This window comes from Grampus griseus, assembly GCF_964374135.1.
Source record: "Grampus griseus genome assembly, chromosome: 19".
NCBI lineage: Eukaryota > Metazoa > Chordata > Mammalia > Artiodactyla > Delphinidae > Grampus > Grampus griseus.
Genome location: NC_139013.1, coordinates 33,337,746 through 33,355,390, shown reverse-complemented (window position 1 = coordinate 33,355,390; position 17,645 = coordinate 33,337,746).

Below are 17,645 nucleotides of genomic sequence, written 5' to 3'. Positions count from 1 at the left end.
AGGAAGATCCCACATGCCGAGGAGCAACTAAGCCCATGTGCCACAACTACTGAGCTTGCGCTCTAGAGCCATGAGCCACAACTACTGAGCCCATATGCCACAACTACTGAAGTCCACGTAACTAGAGCCCGGGCTCTGTAACAAGAGAAGCCACCACATCGGGGCTTCCCTGGTGGTGCAGTGGTTGAGAGTCCACCTGCCGATGCAGGGGACACGGGTTCGTGCTCTGGTCCGGGAAGATCCCACATGCCGCGGAGCAGCTGGGCCCGTGAGCCATGGCCGCTGAGCCTGCGCCAAAAAGTAATTTAATAGGTAGGGTTCAGAATGTCCACAAATGCTTTGACACTCGTCCCATTATGAGGTGGAGTCCCTTTATCTTCCCACTGAATATAGATTAGCCTGTGACTGCTTTGAGAAGTGGAGTATGGTGAAGCCAGTTTTGTACTTAGCCTTTAGATGACTAGCCACTTTCCTTTGCTGGCTGGGAGCCCTGTGCTGCCATATAAGAAGTCTACGTACTGGGCTGAACAGACCATATGAAAGGACTTTGAGATTATATGGAGAAGGTGAGTGGCCTGGCAGAAGCCAGCCTTCAAATCACCTCTGCCAAGCACTAGCCTGCTTATACCCTCCAAATCGGACCATTCACCAGCTGACTGTCACTGAGTTCTCTCTCTATGGCATGTGGAGCAGAAATATCACCCTGCTGAACCCTGTAGGAAATCAGGAAGCACAAAATCAGGAGATATCTTTAAATGTTTATTATTTAGAGCTGTTACATCTTGAGGCAGTTTTTTTTTAAGGCAGCAATAGATATCTGGAACTGAAATAATGGCTGAGAATTTTCCAAAATGAAGAAAATATGGAATCTTTAGATTGAAGAATCACAAGTCCCAAACAAGAGAAATAAAATTAATCCCTTCCTAGACTCACTGTTGAAGACAGCAGAACAAGAGCAAAGTGAGGTCTTTAATAAAGCAAAAAGATAGATTATATACAAATAAACAATTCTAAGACTGAAAACAGATTCCTTAATAGAAACAAAAGAGATGAGAATATAATGGAATGACACTGTCCAAGTGATATACCTGTTAACCTAGAATTCTACAATACATTCTGCCAAATAATCATTCAGGATTAAGAGCAGAATCAAGACAAAAAATCAATACACGATTGGGTTGGGATTCAGGCTACACACATCCTTCCATTAATTTTTCCAAAAAGAACAGTGGAACTTCTGACTAAACTAATAAAAGTTAATTACAGTGGTGATGTTGTTAAAGGAGGGAAAGTGGAGCAGGGGAAGGAACCCTAAACCTGGAGGAAGGAGAAAGGGATGTAAATCTAGTAAGACTCTTCTACTTGCTACTTCATTGTTCATTCTGAGCTTTATTTCCTTGGCTTATATTGTACAAAATGGCTCCTATACTTATAATTTGTGTGAATGTTGAAGGACAAGGTAAAAAGTGAGAGAATGAAGATGAAAACACATAGCATAGATCCTAGTACACTGTAGTTATTTAAAACATCACATGAATTGTTTATTGACTGTATTAATTATACTGTTTGAGAAAGAAAGCTAGTAAAGAAAACAAATGTGGGCATAACGAATATGGGCATTAAAACAGTCTATTTTAAGAATTGGGCATTTACCGCCATAAAGGAAGAGAAAAATGTACTTATTAAATTTTGTCATACTGTTTTTCCTATTAATTTTAATTAGATCTTATTAAATATTTTAGGATTCCTTTTAGTGGTTACCACACTTACTATTTAGATGTATTATTAATTGTAGATGGAACTTCCCTCTTGTTAGATTTGTTGTCTTTTGAGGAATTTTGTTTCACTTAAGTGTTTTTTCTAATGTAGATCCCATGGCATGTCCCCAGAGAATACACCAAAATGCTGTAAATATTGTGTACAGAGTACAGGTATTTCTCTCAATGCAGGCTTTGCTCTGGATACTGTAACTCTGGTAAGAATAACTCTGAATGAGTCAGACATCTAACACCATTTTATAGTGATCAACAGAAGCTGGAGATTTAACACTGGTCATTGAAATAAAAATTATCTCCCTAGAGAACTAAGGAATGTTCTTCTCCAATGATGGTTTGTGCATTGCTTCTTTATGACCTCTTCAAAAATAATCCATCCAAATAGGAAACTAGTCCATAAAAGAGAAGTACTTAAGTGTAAAAATGATTTATGGAGGCTGAGGTCTAAATTCCCATCCCATATATAGAGATGGTGACAAAAAATACACCTTAAGACTGTGGGAAATAGTTGAATTAACAAGTGATCTGCTTATTGAATTTTTTATTCACTTCTTTTTCTTTCATTTGTGCATTTTTCACAGTGGACTGGGGTATCAGAAAAGGATTCCTCAAGGAAATGACAAGGTAAAAAGGAAGGAAGGGAGGAAGGGAGGAAGGGAGGAAGGGAGGAAGGGAGGAAGGGAGGAAGGGAGGGAGGGAAAGACATTCCTAATTCCTACACCAAGAAGCAGTTTGAAGTGGCCTATTAACTGGAAATTCCAGAAGTGGAGAGTAATTTAGACCTGGTGGAAAAAGTATCTTTGATGAGTGGATAGAAATAAGGTCAGAGAGTTGTACAGTGATACATCATGGAGGGAGTTCTGTGTTAAATTACAAAGTTTGAAATTTATTCTGAAAATTACAAAGAGCCATTGAAAGATGATGCATAAGTGTTCTAATTCTGCTGTAATAAATTACCAAAATTAAATAAATTTGGTGGCTTTAAACTTAATTATTTTTTTCCATTTTGTATCAGAATTTGTTTTATTTTTCATTTTATATTGGAGTATAGTTGATAAACAATGTTGTGATAGTTTCAGGTGTACAACAAAGGGATTCCATTATACATATACATAAATCTATCCTTTTTCAAATTCTTTTCCCATTTACATTATTATAGCATATTGAGCAGAATTTGTTTTTCAATTGATTTGTATGACATTCTTTATATATTCTGGATACTAATCCTTGTGGATTTGCAAAGTATCTACACAAATTTATTATCTAACATTTCTGGAGGTCCAAAGTCTGTAATCAGTCTCATTGGCCTAAAGTCAAAGTGTCATCTTGGCTGGTTCCTTATGGAGCCTCTGAGAGGAGAATCCATTTTCATGCCTTTTTCGTGTCCTAAAGGCTGTTTGCATTCATTGATTCATGGTTCCTTCCTCACATCACCCCTACCTCTTGCTTCCATCATCACGTCTCCTAAGTCTGATCCTCCTGCCTCACTGTTATAAGGACTCCTGAGGTGACTGCACTTGGCCCACCTGCATAATCTAGGATAATCTCCCCATCAACATCCTTAACTTAATCATTTTTTTAAAATTTATTTATTCAGTTTTGGCTGTGTTGGGTCTCTGTTTCGTGCGAGGGCTTTCTCTAGTTGTGGCAAGCGGGGGCCACTCTTCATCGCGGTGCGGGGGCCTTTCACTATCACGGTCTCTCCTGTTGCGGAGCACAGGCTCCAGACGCGCAGGCTCAGTAGTTGTGGCTCACGGGCCCAGTTGCTCCGTGGCATGTGGGATCCTCCCAGACCAGGGCCCGAACCCACGTCCCCCGCATTGGCAGGCAGACTCCCAACCACTACGCCACCAGGGAAGCCCTTAACTTAATCATATTTACAAAACTCCTTTAACCTTGTAATATCCTCGCAGGTTCGGGGAATTAGGACATGACTATTTTCGAGAAGCAATTATTCAGCTTACCACAAATTATAAACAGAGATATGACATGATAAATTCTGTACTTCAGAAGGAACTCTCTGATACAGTAGGAGTTAGTCTGAAGAACAATCAGTCTGGTGGAAGGAGACCAAGGGGCAGTTGTTGAGCTCCTGATGAAAAATGGCTTATTCCATATCTCTTCATGTGCAACATTTGGCTCTAAGACTACTGTGTCCCATGTCCTTCACAGGAGCAAAGGCCCCTGTGATGAAGAGCAAAAACATGTAGAAGGTGCCTTTTAACAGAACACAGAAACTCACTGGATAGGGAGAGAAGTGAGGAGTAGAGGTAAGGAAGCGATTAAAGTCTCCAAATTTGAATCACCATTCATAGAGATGGGAACTTTAGGAAAAGAGAAGAGGAAGAAAATAAAGAATTCATTCAAAGACCCTATTAGCCTGTAGAGCATCACTGTGCAAATTGGGAAAAGATGCCCCTTCTGGGCAGATGCTGTCCCACAGGCACATGGCTGGGTCACATGTCCATGCCTTTACAGAGAGGAAAAGGTGCCCCTTCCTCCCAGCTAATGCAGCTCTCCGGCGGGACACAGGAGGAGCATGCCGCAGACCACAGCCATAGTTGTCCTGAGCTGTTTTGTACATGATAAATATAAAGCATCAGTGAAAACTGAGGTGGAGTTATCTATAGGCACCTCTCAGAAGGAAAGTTAAAAAAAAAAATCTGGATGCCAGTTTTATATCAGCAGAAAAATAATAGATGAAGGTATAGAGTGGCTGAGATTGTACAGGCAGCAAAGAAAGTAACATAACTTCAAGAGGCAATCCAGTTTAAAGAGAGAATGTCCAAAATCACACCATCATTGCTACCATCAGAATGGGACAATCTCTTGTTGCAGAGACAGTCTAGGTGAATGTTTACTGCATTCGATCAGTGTGTATGACAAGGCTAGACCTTTAACATTTTGCTTGTCTGTATTTTTACAAAAATATTGATGTATTAATTATTAAATATAACTAATTTTGGGGCAATAATAAGAAATGGAGCAGAGCTAAATTATTTGATATCAGCAAAAGGGAAGATTAGTAGAAGGGCAACTGGGGTATATCAACCATGGGTGAAAACAGCTAAAAAATCCTTTGCTGCATAATTAAACCAAAGTCTCTTAGAAATCTCTGGAAAGGAAAAGAGGCAGAAAAAAAAAAAGGAAAAGGGAGAAAATAGAAAATTTTAAATTAAAATATTTTGATTTTTTTAACCAACTTATTTTTAAAATGAATTGATTTCATGAAATGATGCTTGATCTTGATTATTTGAACCTGTGAAATGTTTTGACAAGGGAAATGCATTTTCTTCAGTTCTATTTGTGGAATTTAGTTATCTGTTCAATGTATGCATTTCACTTAAACTTCAGCTGATTTGAGACACCCAACTCTCCCTTGGAAGTCACTTGGCTTTTCTCATAAATGTGTAATTTTCAGCTCGAAGAAACATTTGCACCTTCAGGGAGCAATATATTCTCTTCTCCCAGTAGTTCCTTATTTTATTTACCCTGTCAAGTAGCCAACAAGAACATTTTCTCATACTGTACCGAGGATAAGTGAAGTTCAAGCATTCAGCTTGCCCAGCTTTTAGAGGAAATTAGAAAATACTTTCTAGCAAAGTAACTAATAATAGTTCTTATTGAGACATAGGCCACCTGTTTGGAATTATCAATCAAATCAGCTTTTATAATAAATACCTATTATTTTCTGAAATATAATGCATTACAAAAGTGTTTGCATTTTTCATTTGGCATCTTGGCAAAATGTTGGAAGGAGAGTCTAAATCTTAGAGCATACCGTTGTTAATTGTCCCATTTTGGAGTAACCTAAGCATGAAAAAGTACAAGTGCTTTTTCCCTTATTGGTCATTTAGTGACCTGCATAAAACTGAATATGGCAAGTTCTGATTCTTTGGATTGTTATTTGTTGAAAATGTGCAGAAATGAAGCTATCAGAAATGCTTCCTTTAAATGAATATTGAATAGAAGCTAGTGGCATCTTTCCAATAAAGTAATTTCTTCCTTAGTTAGAATGGGTTTAGTTAAAGGGGAAATCCTACTTCAGTGCCATTTTTTTTCCTCCCCTCATTTATGCCCAAAGCATATTGTATGCAGAGATGTCATGCCATGGGCCCAGTAATAGTTCTGCTATAGACAGTTTCCACCTGACTGCATTTCTATTACTGCGGATAACCTTCAACTCATGAACAGAATTCACAATTTATAAGGAATATAGAAAAAAGAAGTCTTCCATATAAATCCAGAATTCTAATTGTGTGAGGTATGGATAAATTGCATAACTTTAAAACTGAATGTGAAATCCTTTTCAGTGTGATCCTTATGGGAAGGATTACTAACTTGCTGCTCATCTTGAAAGTTTTCCTCGATGTGCTATTATTTTTCAAGTGTCATATGTTTGCAAGACATTTCTCTGATATTTCCCCCAGGGCATGGAGAATAAGACTTAGTTTGACCAGAAGAGGTTGAAGATGAGCAATCTAGTTTAGAAACAGGGCCTGTCAAAGAAAAAAGGCTGGTTATTTTTGTTAATCTGGATCAAGCAGACCAGAGACGGACTGAAAGAATCTGGCTCGATGAATAAGCATTGAAGAGGTGCACTACATTTCAGCAGTATCCAGGAGCTAGCCACTGAAGACCTGGCTTTTATTGTTGACTCTGTTAATAATGTACTAGGTAAACTTTGGCAAGTAAATGAACACATCTGTTCTTTCTTCCTTTTCCCCATTTGTAAAAAAGTGGTTTGAATTGCTTGATCCATAAGATTCTCCTCAACTCCAAGCTTCTCAGTTTGAAGGAGGGGCAGAATTAGTGAGCTTATGATATAAGGAAGGTATAAATTCTCTGACCTCTTCCCTGTCCTTCCATGCATGGGTATAGCAGCACTTACACATGTCTGCTTCCAGCCAGAGGAAAAGAAGGAAAATAGTCACTAGGTCCTTTTATATCCACATTTTAGAAAAGTGAAGGTCTATACAAATTGTCAGGGCCTGCCAGAATTAAGAGTATGTCTTATTATTGCATTGGGCTAGCTTTAGCTGTAAGTTTCATCCATCCATTCAAGCATCCATCCATCTATCCTTCATCAATATATCCACTGAATCAATAGGTACTGTATACTTATTTTCTGGCTTGTAAGCACTAGAAATACACTGGTCAACAAGACAGGCTTGTCCCTTTTTCAGGGAATTGAGTGGGCATGTGTTACAAACACACAATCAGTTAATTACGCATATGAAAAGTGTTATTTAAGAAAATACAGAGAGTAATAACAATGTCTAACAAGCAGCTTTGTTCTTCATATAAGAACAGACCTGATTATCCTCACACAAACTAACTTCTTTATTCAAAGGAAGCTAGAGATACAAGTTGATTAAAAAGTCAAGAATGAAATTCATTTTTCAATGTTCAGTCATTTGATCTGTTTGCAAGATCATTTTATCACAACATAAACACTACTGGCTTCTGAATAACAAAGAATTAAATTTATAAAACTCTCCATACTGTTGTGACCTCCACAGAGGTCCTGGGCAAGAGTTTGCCCTTGCAAACTCATCCAGAAGTACCATAACCTTTAATATCAAATTGGTATTCTAAGTACACGAAGGCAATAAAGAAGAACAATAACAACTAAATCCTGAAGGAACTAACGGAATCAGCCTTTATTTGGCAGAGAATGGCATGCAATTATAAAGCTATCAAGACTCCAAACTATAAATTTAATTAAGCATAAAGATGGGTGAGTACTGAAATACTAATGAGAAAACTTAGTCTTCCTTCTAATGAGATTATGCAGTTATGACCCAAATATCCCATCCTAGATTATATCAACTAACCATCTGTCCTGGTTTATCTGGGACTGAGGGATGTAGGACTTTTAGCGCCAAACCAGGAAAGTCTTGGGCAAACCGAGGAGAGTTGTTTTCCTACATATCTTCTATTAAGTAATAACAATGTAAGACTCCTATTATGCAAGCCTCTAAACTTCTTCAGTTCATGCTCTCAAAGCATTGGCAAGCCATGAATCATGGCCACCCACCCTCTGGAAAAGGGTATTTTAGAATCCACTAATCTAATCTGACTAATCTGTCAACAAAGTTATGTTCTTAGCAGGGGCTATTTTGCCCAAAGTAGTACCAGGAAACAAACATGTATAAGCTCTAGTCAAGGAAGTTATTTATTTCCACCATGCAAGGTACCTGTTCTTTGCAGAATCATCAGTAAACAGCAAAATATATCAGCTGGCTATCACACCTGTGCTTTAACTGACACTGTGGTCAGTGATTCTAGTTCTATTACTGAGTTATCTCCATTCAAAGTTACTTAGCTAGAAATATCACCATCATTTGACATTTCAATGAGCCTCTGTTTCCTCAGTTAAAAGAAAAAGTTTGATTGTCATAGATGAAACAGTCTACTGTGCCCAGAGTTGGGTTTGGTAGATAAAGATAACAGTGGAAAGTTGCCAGTGTAAGTGCATTACACAGATACATGGAGGGCCTCATTTCATTTTCCACAAAGCCCTATGAGGTATGCATTTTTATATCACTTTCTTTAGGCATGACTGACATGTAAAAAAGCTATACATATTTGATATTTAAAACTCCATGAGTTCACGGATAAATATACCCCCATGAAAACATCACCACCATCAAGGCCATAGAGATATCTATCGCTACCCAAAGTTTCCTCCTGCCTTATTTATTATTATTAATAGAAGTAGTAGTAGTAGCAGTAGTAGAATATCTAACATAAAATTTAACCTCGTACCAAATTTTAAGTATACAACATAGTACTGTTAGCTACAGGCACTATGCTGTATAATAGAATTCCAGAACTTAGTCATCTTGCATAACTGACACTTTGTACCTTTGACTATCACTTCCCCATTTACCCCTCTCCTTAGCCCCTGGCAATGACCATCCTACTCTCTGCTCCTATGAGTTTGACTATATTAGATTCTACAAGTAAATGACATCATACTGTAATTGTCTTCCGTATCTGGCTTATTTCACTTAGCATAATGTCCTCCAGGTTAATACATGTTGTCACAAATAGCAAAATTTCCTTCTTTTCTGAAGGCTGAATAATATTCAACTGTATGTATATACCATATTTTCTTTATTCATTCATGCATCCATGGACATTTAGATTGTTTCCATACCTTAGCTATCGTGAATAACGCTGCATTGAACATGAGGGTGTAGGCAAAAAGATCCTGATTTCAGTTCCTTTAGATAAATACCAAGAAGTGGCATTGCCAGATTTCATGGTAGCTGTATTTTTAATTTTTTGAGGCATATTCATACTGTTTTCCATAAAGGCTGGATCAATTTACATTCCCACCGAGGGCGTACCAAGTTAATCTTTTCTCTACATCCTCACCAACATTTGCTCTTCTAAAAATAGGTGTGAGGTGGTATCTCATTGTGGTTTCAATGTACATTTCCCTGATGATTGAGACTGAGCACTTTTCATATACTTGTTGGTCATTTGCACGTCTTCTTTGAAACAATGTCTGTTGAGGTCCTTTGCACATTTTTTTTTTTTTTTTGCAGTACGCGGGCCTCTCACTGTTGTGGCCTCTCCCATTGTGGAGCACAGGCTCCTGATGTGCAGGCTCAGTGGCCATGGCTCACAGGTCCAGCCGCTCCACGGCATGTGGGATCTTCCTGGACTGGGGCACGAACCCATGTCCTCTGCATTGGCAGGCGGACTCTCAACCACTGCGCCACCGGGGAAGCCCCCTTTGCACATTTTTTAACAGTTATTTGTTTTGTTTTCTTGCTATTGAGTTGTAGGACTTCCTAATATATTTTGGATATTAATCTTTTATCAGATATATGGTTTGCAAATTTTTCTTCCATTGCATAGGTTGTCTTTTCATTCCAATTGTTTCCTTTGCTGTGCAAAAGATTTCAGTTGCATATAATCTTATCTGTTTATTTTTGCTTCTGTTGCCTGTAGTATCCAAAAAGTTTTGTGCTTTGGCATCATATCCAAAAAATCATTGCCAACACCAATGTTAAGGAGCTTTTTTCTGAAGTTTCCTGTAGAAGTTTTATGATTTCAGGTCTTACATTTAAGTCTTCAATCAATTTTGAGTCAAATTTTGTGTATTCTACATGTGGATATCCAGCTTTCCCAACATTATTTACAGAAGAGAATACCCTTCCCCATTTTGTATTCTTGGCACCCTTGTTGAAGATGAGTGGACTGTATATGCATGCGTTTATTTCTGGGCTCTCGATTCTATTCCATTGGTCTATTTGTCTATTTTCATGCCACTATGGTACTGTTTTACTTACTGTAGCTTCATAATATAGTTTGAAATCAGGAAGTGTGATACCTCCAGGTTTGTTCTTTTTGTTCAGGATTGCTTTGGCTAATGGGGGATTTTTGTGGTTCCATATGAATATTAGGATTGTTTTTCAATTTCTGTGAAAAATGTCACTGGAATTTTGATAGATATTGCATTGAATCTATAGAGGGTGTGAGTAGTATGGGCATTTTAACAATATTAATTCTTCTAAATCATGGATATGGGATATCTTTCCTTTTATGCATGTCTTCTTCAATTTCTTTTATCAGTCTATTATATTGATAGATTTCAGCAAACAGATCTTTCACCACCTTGGTTAATACTATTCCTAAATATTTTACTGTTTTGATGCTATTGTAAGCGTGGTTGTTTTCTTAATTTATTTTTCATATAGTTCTAACAAATTTTTGGCAGTGTCTTGAGGGTTTTATATATGAAAGATCATGTCATCCGGAAACAAAGACAATTTTACTTCTTTCTAATTTGGGTATCTTTTAAATTTAGATACCTTTTCTTTTCTTTTTTTTTCTAATTGTTCTGGCCAGAACTTTCTGTACTGTGTTGAATAAAAGTGGTGAGAGTAGGGGCCCTATCTTTTTTCCTGATCTTAGAGGAAATGTTTTCAACATTTCACCATCGAGTATGATATTAGCTGCTGGTTTATCACATATGGTCTCTATTAGTTTGAAGTACATTTCTTCTATACTTAATTTGTTGAGAGTTTTTTTTTTTTAAGCACGAAAGGATTTTGAGTTTTATCAAATTATTTTTCTGCATCTACTGAAACCATCATGTGAATTGTATTCTTAATTCTGTTAATGTAGTGTATCACATTTATTGATTTGTGTATGTTGAACCATCTTTGCATCTCAGGGATAAATCCCACTTGATCATGGTGTACTCTCTCTTTAATGTGCTGTGGAATTCATTTTACTAGTATTTTGTTAAAGATATTTGCATCAGTGCTTATCAGAGATACTGGCCTATAATTTTCTTTTCCCATTATGTCCTTCGCTGTCTTTGTTATGAAAGTATTGCTGGCCTTGTGAATGAGTTTGGCAGTGCTCCTTCCTCTTCAATTTTTTGGAATTGTTTAAGAAGGACTGGTATTAATTCTTCCTTAAATGTTTGGCAGACTTCACCAATGAAGCTATCTGATAATGGGCTTTTCTTTGTTGGGAGGTTTTCATTATTAATTCAATCTCCTTACTCATACTAATCTGTTTAGATTTTCTATTTCTTCATAATTTAGTCTTGGTAGATACTATGTTTTTAGGAACTTATCCATTTCTTCTACTTTACCCAGTTTCTTGGCATATAGATTTAATAATAATCCTTCATGATCCTTTGTATTTCTGTGGTATCAGTTGTAATATCTCCCCTTTAGTTTAAAATTTTATTTTGAAATTCTCCCTTCTTTTTTCTGAATTAGCCTAAAGATTTGTCATTTTTTTTTTGTCTCTTCAAAAAAAAAATCAACTCTAGCTTCACTGATCTTTTCTATTGGTTTCCTGTTTCCTATTTCACTTATTATCACTCTGATCTTTGTTATTTATATCCCTTTGCTAACTTTAGGCTTATTTTGTTCTTTTTCTAGTTCCTTGAGGTGTAACATTATGTAGTTTACTTGATATCTATCTTTTTCCTTAATGTAGATTTTTATCACTATAATCTTTTCTCTTAAAAGTGCATATAAGTTTTAGTATGTTGTGTTTTCTTTTTTATTTTTATCAAGATACTCTTTTATTTCCCTTTTGTCTTCCTTGACCCATTGGTTGTCCTGGAGTGTGTTATTTAATTTCCACTTATCTGTGAACTTTCCAATTTTCATCCTGTTATTGATTTCAAATTTTATATCATTGTGTACAGAGAAAATACTTGGTATGATTTCACGCTTCTTTAATTTGCTAACATGTACTTTGTTGCTTAAAAGATGATCTCTCCTGGAGAATGGTCCATGTGATATATATCTATCACAAATCATGTACACACGTGCCCGCGCACACACACTCACATATATACACTTCAATACTGAGATGAATTATTTGCTAATTTCCTCATTACTCTCACTTTTTAGAGTAATGGTCAACGTATTCTAACTACCTTTCAGAAAATACTTAGGAGTTATCAATATAGGTAATATTTTCAAAGCAAGAATGGCATATAATAGAAATTTTTGTTTATAGCCATGTTTTAACCACCAAAATCAGCATTGTCTTCAACATAGCCACTATGTTTTTTAACACTTCTGTTTTGTTCTAATTTTCAGAACTTAAAATTTGTGATTTTCCCCTGAGTCTCTGAATTTAGCCTGAAAGCTGGAATAATATTTCTTAGCTCTAAAAAACAATAATGTGCCCAAAGTTTTGCTTAGTCTGAACCAGAAAGTCATCTCTGGGCAGTAAGTGAAATGTCCACACTGGATAAAATGGAAATCAATTGAGCTTAGGTGTCATGTCATCATAGGTGATGGGGTGAGAGCAGAAGGACAATATGTAGAGAAGGGTTAATTTTCAACTTTTAGTCTCCTCAACAGAATCAGTAGACATGACACCTTCTCATGAGAAACAGTGGCTCATTGTAGCAGTTATCCTCAAATAAGGGGAAACATCAGAATCTCTACCAGAAGGACAGGAAATATCTGTTGAATCTCTGTCCTACTGCCCATTCTTGACAAACATAAATTTCCTGTAAATTAGTTAGATAAACAATCCAAGAATCAGGATTTCTGAATTTTATCCATCTCTGACAACTTACATGGAATAGGAGACATAGGATTGTCACATTTTTCTAGTCTATGTTTCCTTCGAAGAGTTCTGTTGATGAAACTGATATGCAACTCCATGATATATTTCTCATGCCAACTTACCTCATGAAATTAAAATTTTTTAAATAAGAAGAATAAAATGATAGCTTAAATGTACTTTTTGTTAGTAAGAATCCACCTGACATGGTATGCACATGTGACAATCATATATTAGAAGAGATACAAAAATGGTAACATTTCCATGGAAATGACCAAAATGATAAAGAAAACACCAAGTATTTGAGGGTTTGAAGGAGGAAGCAGTGATGTTTAGATCTGAATGAGACCTGTGAGGTGGCACATGATAGATTTCATTAACGAGATACTTGAAAAGAGTTATTTTCTATTTACTAGTCCTTTAGCTTGATCCAACAAGACAAAACCAGTGATTGGAAGAAAAAAGCCATCACTTCCAAAAATTTCCAAATGTCATCAAGAGTGGAACACAATGTCTTACACAAGAGTGAGTTTCTATCATGTAAGTACTTCAAGCAAGAGACTGTTAAGTAAAAGATTTCTAAAGATGTTTTGGACTTACTTACGTTCACAAGGTGTGTGCCATGGAAGAGGAGATACAGGTTACGTTAAACAGTGCTTCTGAAAAAGAAAAAAATAATCTGTCATTGAATATGATTGAAAGACACTAGGTTAAATGAAATTAGACTTTTTAAATTGTAGGACTTAACAGAGCACTTCAAATAATAATGTGCATTCCTAGACAATGAATGGGGAGGAGGGGGTGTGGATAAAAAAGAATAAAAGAAATGATGTATCTGAGATCTCAAGACGTTATTTTTGCCCTGTTATCGACCTTGCTCAAAACTATTTTAAAAACCATTGCTATGCAATGTATGCTAAAAGAATAAAAATAAATACAGATAAGTTATGGGAGATAATCACCATATTGGTATTTAATACAACATGAATGTCTAATATTTTATGAGTGCATGAGGTTATGCCAGAACCACAATATAATAACAAACAGCAGTAAATGTGGTGGCATTATCTACACCTATTTACCCAGCTGGCAATGAATAAGTAACTGAGCATGAGGCAACCACTATGAGTCAATTTGAGAGACCCTGGGGTAACCCATTCATTTAACTAAAGTCGGAATAATTTTAAAAGTAATGAATAATTTTTCTACCTCTAATGGGTCAGTTGATTTGTGCCAGCCCATGACCTGTTTGCCTTCAGATCTACTCCTTAATCTTTTTCTGCCGTTCTCTGGGTGACAGGGAAGCTGATTTCTGCAGACTCCCAGGTCAGGTGACTTTTGGCTGGGTTTAGTCAACAGGAGATGTTGGTGAGAGACTGGAGGGCAGGAAGGATAGAAGGTCTAGCGATTTCCCTTTTCCTTCTCTGCCTCAGGCTGGGTCTGTGTAGTATAAGAATTACCTTGGTGATTCAAGCCCTTCGGATCTGGTAACGGTGCCTTTTCCTTGGTTCATCCTGCCTAGGATGGCAGAGGTTTTTTGCTTTTGCTAATCTCTGGATTATACCAGAGTTTTCTTTTGGCTTCTTAGCAATGCTATCACCCATATAACAAATTCCCAGCACTTTATTTCCTGTGACTTATGTACTTTCAGTGGTTTCTGTTTTCCTGGTTGGACTCTGGTAAATATAATGGTTTTCTACATTACAGAAGCATTTTTTTAAATGTTAATGCATTATTATTTTCTCATAGGATTCCAAAGATGAAAAGGATCTTGGAGACTGCTTAGCCAAACAGTCAGACTGCAGTGTCTGATAAAGACAGGGAGAGAGCCAAATGGGTAGGGATGTGAAAAACTCTCACCCTTGCTTCAACAAGATCATTGTAACTATTTACCTGTTTACAGGTATTGCTTCTATATCATAAAAAAGGTGTTGCATTGATATAGTTGTAAACCCTAATATTGCAGAAAAGGCCCAGGTAAGGGGTGACTTTTATTTTGTTCAATTCACTACATCCTTTCAAATTCATCAATCTTTTATTGAGCAGATCCTGCTTTCCACCCCCAACCCCCAGCAAGTATCGAAAGGGACTCTACCTACACTGTTTTGCTTTATCTTCCCATCAACTCATTGAAGGTGGAGTATTATTCAGAAATTGAGATTGAGAAAGGTGAAATATCTTGCCTATATCTCTATAGTAAATAAGTATCCAAATCAGACCTAAACCCCAAATTAATGTCTTTCCACAACACAATCCTGTTTCCCTTGATGATTAAATGCTTATCTGATCTTAGAGTTACAAGAAGAGTTTTAGAGAGTAAAATGATGAGTTTAATTGTGGGGATGTGAAATAAAAGCAAGTGAATGTGCCTTTCAGCAAGAACTTAATCTAATGCCTGATCTAACCATGATATAGTAATTTTTGCCAACTGTTGTTTTTGTTTAAACAGTGTCTTATAAAATATTCCATTCCCAAGGTACAGGATGAATATTAGCATCTATAAACTTTCCCCTAGCCTACCACTTAGAACACACCTTTATCACAAATTATTCCACCCAAGATCCTCAATTAATATTAATATTATAACCCCCATCATCATCCTCTCCAAAATAATTCAGTGTACAAACTTTGTCTAATGAGGGAAAGAATAGAAAAAAATCTTTAACAGATTCGCATATGGGAGGGAAAAACCAATTAAAGATTATCTCTGAACCAGGACCGCCAATATGAGATGAGATGCATAACTAATCAGCCCAAGAAGTACAACACGTGAAGTGAGGAAAGTGTCATTGTGAGAAATGTAACAACAGTCTGATGTGCATAATTCACTTTTCCCATGGAGCCCTTGCCCATCTGCTGTGACTTAGCTGAATATCAGAAGATGCAAGGAGGCCATCACTCATTAACTCACTCAGCTCCTTCAGGGCCTGGCTTTGCCTTCATTTTGTTTTTATTCTTGCACTAAAGACTTGGAAACCATTAATATTACTCTATGGGTTTCTGAACTTTCCAGGCTAGGATCTAATCAGATTCTCTTCTAAAGGGAGCAGAGGTCTGAAGTTCTTTATACACAAAGCAAAGAGTATCTAACATTTGTTAAAGCTCCAAAGAACTACCCTCTCCCCGGCTATGATGGATTAAAACCATGAAAACACAGTCCTAATTCTAATGTTCTTGGAAACAATCCTCCCACGCTTTATTTTTCCTATGTCTGCCTGGGCTCAGGCAGGTTTTTGACACTAAGCACTCCCAGTCAGGCTTTGGAATCACTGCTTGAAAGAATTTCTCAACTTTAAGACACACATGGAATGAGTAGATGATTTTAAGCTAATCCTGCATGATATGAGTTATTTATTTTAAAGATGTTGATCAAATGATGCTTTGATTTGAAATGCCCTTAATTATTCCTTAGTATTTTAGGAGTAGTGTTGTTTTTCTCTCATTCAGTCATGGATTCATTTGACAAATATATAATGAATAGCTTTCTATGTCAGGCCCTGGCATAGGCATTAGGGATTCAGTAAACAGTAGGACCTAGTTCCTTTCTTTAATACTTTAAGTTCTGGTAGGTGCTTAGTACTGGCATTAATATCATAGTAAGAATGTTCATTATTCTGGTGCATTATTTTCCCCTTTCAGGATGTCCTTCTTTCTAAACCTCTACATCCTGAGTCCTGTTTCCATTCCTTAAGCTCTGTAGCTCTATCTAAACTAAATTCCATCAGAATGGTGACTGTGTCTGATTTTGCTCACTAGCTGTTTATCCCCAATCCCTATAGTGCCTGTCACATAGGAGGCACTCAACAAACATTTAAATTATTTATTTACTGAAAAAACTCTCTTTTATCAAGCCAAATGATATCCTATTTCTCTGAACTTTGTTCCACTCAGACAAACCTCTGGTATTAGATGCTTCTAAAAATGAACAAAATTTTTAGAAACTAGTTGAGCTTATAAAATATACAGTTTACAAGCAGAGATATGTCTTAACCATGTTGGTGATCCCTTCAGTCTTAAACCCATACAGTTAGCAATCCCCACACTTTGTTTGACAGAAAGATTTTCAGTTGGCCAGTGTAAAATCAAATGGCACTAAAACTACTGTGAACTAAATGCCTTTTTAGTACTATTTTTTCTTTTGTTAAAAATTAAAGACAATATACAAATATGGAATATTTGAGTATCAGGATTATTCTCTGTCTGTTATACATCTGTATAGAAAAGGCTTGATTTGAACATTACTCTTTCTTTGCAGTTTTCAAAATAACTATTTTTGTTAAAAATTAAATTTTAAAAGTGTACGTTTGGGGAAATGATGAATATATAAAACTTTGTAACTATCAGCCAGACCAAATTATAGAATACTTCCATCAACCCAGGAAGTCTTCCCTCCAAATATCCCAAAGATGGAGTCACTCTTCTATTCTAATACTTCATATAAATGATGTCATACAGGAGTATCAGACAGGTAAATTGAAAAAGATATGTTAACATTACTCTCTTAACATTTTATTAACAATTTAGAGCTTTATATCCAATGGATATTAATCAGTGGACCCAGTTTGCACGTTTTTTTGGTAGAAATGTTAGAGTGCACAAAATTATTTTTTTCTCCATTACCATTCTGACTAACCTATTTAAAAATTTTAAATAAAAACAAAAATCAGTACTGGTCTTGAAAACAGAATAAATATACTTTTTAAAATGAAGGAATGGAAGAGTATAAGACAGCCTCTAAATATCTTTGGGTAAAAAGTGGATTTAGCATTATATCTGGAAATATAAAACTTATTTCTTTTCATT